The sequence below is a fragment of the Mandrillus leucophaeus genome, unplaced genomic scaffold, assembly GCF_000951045.1.
Source record: "Mandrillus leucophaeus isolate KB7577 unplaced genomic scaffold, Mleu.le_1.0 Scaffold749, whole genome shotgun sequence".
Lineage (NCBI taxonomy): Eukaryota > Metazoa > Chordata > Mammalia > Primates > Cercopithecidae > Mandrillus > Mandrillus leucophaeus.
Window position 1 is genome coordinate 1,171,399 of NW_012108130.1, and position 2,421 is coordinate 1,173,819.

At 43.1% G+C, this 2,421-nt stretch overlaps 1 protein-coding gene across 1 annotated transcript in view; it reads right to left on the reverse strand.

The window, feature by feature from the left end:
• Positions 1 to 1,753, reverse strand: part of SLC30A8 (solute carrier family 30 (zinc transporter), member 8) — a 254,824-nt gene extending 253,071 nt beyond the window's left edge. The window contains exons 1-2 of the mRNA XM_011966139.1: positions 1,668 to 1,753; positions 947 to 1,046 (exon numbers count right to left, since the gene is read on the reverse strand). The gene's annotated coding sequence lies outside the window, so the exon portion shown is untranslated. The remainder of the gene's footprint in view (positions 1 to 946; positions 1,047 to 1,667) is intronic.
• Between the last annotated feature and the right edge of the window lie 668 nt (positions 1,754 to 2,421).

Sequence of the window (2,421 nt, forward strand, 5' to 3'; positions counted from 1 at the left end):
GCCCACGCGAGCGGCGCGCACAGCTCCGGTTCCCGCCGCCGCCTCTCTTTCCACACCTACCCTCAAGTAGAGGGAGCCGGTTCCGGCCTTGGCCAGCTCAGAGAGGGGCTCCCACAGTGCAGCGGCGGGCTGAAGAGCTCTTCAAGCGCGGCCAGAGTGGGCGCTGAGGCCGGGGAGGCGACGAAAGCGAGAGCTGCTAGCACGTTGTCACCTCTCACTAGGACCTTCTATGAGATGTTGTTTCTGTCTAGGATTGCTATCTGCTGCTCCTCCCAACCGTGTCTTGGCTATGCTCCAAAACGCCGCCTCTCTTGTTCCACATCCAAGGTAAGTTTGCTTCCTATTTACTCCCTTGGCACTCAACTTTGGTCTGTGATAGCATCTATCACATGTATGGTAATATCTTATTGAACTATCTGTTCCCCACCCTGCCATCTAGACTGCAAGCAACATGAGAGCCCAAATCCCATCTTTCATGTTTATTGTCCTATGCTCAGAATCCAGAAAGAGATGCTGATTTTAAAACTGATGCTCAACGCATACCTAGAACAACGCCTGGCACCCAGTTAGACGCAACAAAAAAGTTGAATGAATGACAGAAAGAGCAAATTTGCACTTAGATTCATGCTATGCAATAAAGTTAACTCAAGGCAAAATTGTAAAAATACAAGGAGTTTAACTTAAGTACTTTTTTTTTCTTTTTAAACAAGCTTCCCTTGTTTAATTGCTTACTAAGCACACTCTAAATAAAGCTCAACCTTTTTGTATCACCACCAAGGTTAATTCACACTAATGAGTTGGTAAAAACATTGTTTCAAATTAAAACCATTAGCAGGAGATGACCATGCTTAATCCAAAGCATCTTAAAGATGATTATGAGTTAAATGCCTTACTCTACAAGTTTCTACGTGTGAGAAAATGAAGCCCAGAAACATCAACGACTCACCAGATATCACAAAGCAAATTCAGCTCAAAACTGGGTCTTCAGATTCCCAGCACTGCACTCCCTCCAGAAGTAACGTCGCTTACTTGGAGAGAGAGACATCCTGGGAAGACAGGATGAGGGTGATAATTTCTAAAGTTAGGCAAGCTTTCTTGATGCTCCTTAAATTTCAGTAGCCTCAACCCACACCTACTTCAGCGGGTTACTGTAAGATTAACGAGTTATCAGCTATGATAGCACCTGGTAAATTACAAACTGGAAAGCACTTGGTAAACTGTAAAGTACTTGGTAAACGGTAACCATAAAGCCCAGTACAAATATTGGTGGATTTCAGAGAACATTGCCCTCTGACCCTGGCAATCCCACCGTAAAATCTTGAGCTATTTCTTTGCATGACAAGTCCCAGATTGAATCCTGTAGAAGTGTAGAGCAACTAGTATCCTCAGTACCAATTTGGAAGCAATATTTATAGAAATTCAATTCAGGCTGTTTTCTGACGGTTTGCTAAACTTCCCTGGTATAAAAATTTAAGAGTTGATAAACAGTTTACTATTCTGCTGCCAGTTCAGTCCTGAGACGCTTTTTTCATCCCCACTGCTTCCAGTTGCCAAAAAAGGAAATGTCTTCTCTGACAGAATCAGATAGGTAGCGGGTTTTATAGGCATTAGAATGTCTTTAATGAGGGTGAGCATGGGGAAATGTTTTCAATAATTAGAACATTTACCGCAGGATTCTAGAGTCTCCCCGGGGTTCAGGAGAGGATTTCTCCAACAAGTCTTCCTTCAGTATGCATTAACTGATATTCTGTTGCATAGAATTCATCCTCGCCAAAGGCATGTGTGAAACATTTAAGTAACCAAATGATGTCTCTGGAGTCCTGTGCCCATAATTTCTGATGATATGTAGAGTTGCTCTCAGACACCACCACAAACCTTTGTGCCAGGAGGTTTTGGGGGATTAAGTTATCAGAGTGCTTTCAGGTGCAAGGAAATAAATACCCCAATAAAAGTGCCTCAAACAATTGGATTTTTATTATTGTTACTGTCTCGCAGAACAAGACTAGCCATAGGTAGGCAGTTGCTGGGTTGGGTCAGAAGCTCAGTGATGTGATCAAAGACACTGCTTCTTTTCATCTTTCTGTCCTCTCATCTTCAAAGTGCACTTGTATTTCCCACATAGGTCACAGGGTGGCTGCAGCATGGGCAAGTTTTACAATTGCATGTGAAAATATCTGGAAGAAAGAAAAAAAACAGGTAGGGAGGAAGACAGCTTACCTTCTATTTCTCCTCATGTAAGGGGAAAAAAATGTTTTTCAGAACCCCCCCAGTAAACTTCCCTTTATGTTTTATTAGACACGACTGGATTCTAAAGCCATCTTGAACTGCAAGAGGGACGGGGAAAAGTGAAGCCGTCGTCTCTGTCCCTGTCTTGGAATTGAGCACTTCCAACAGGCAAGAAGGATGAGCAAAACACTTGTT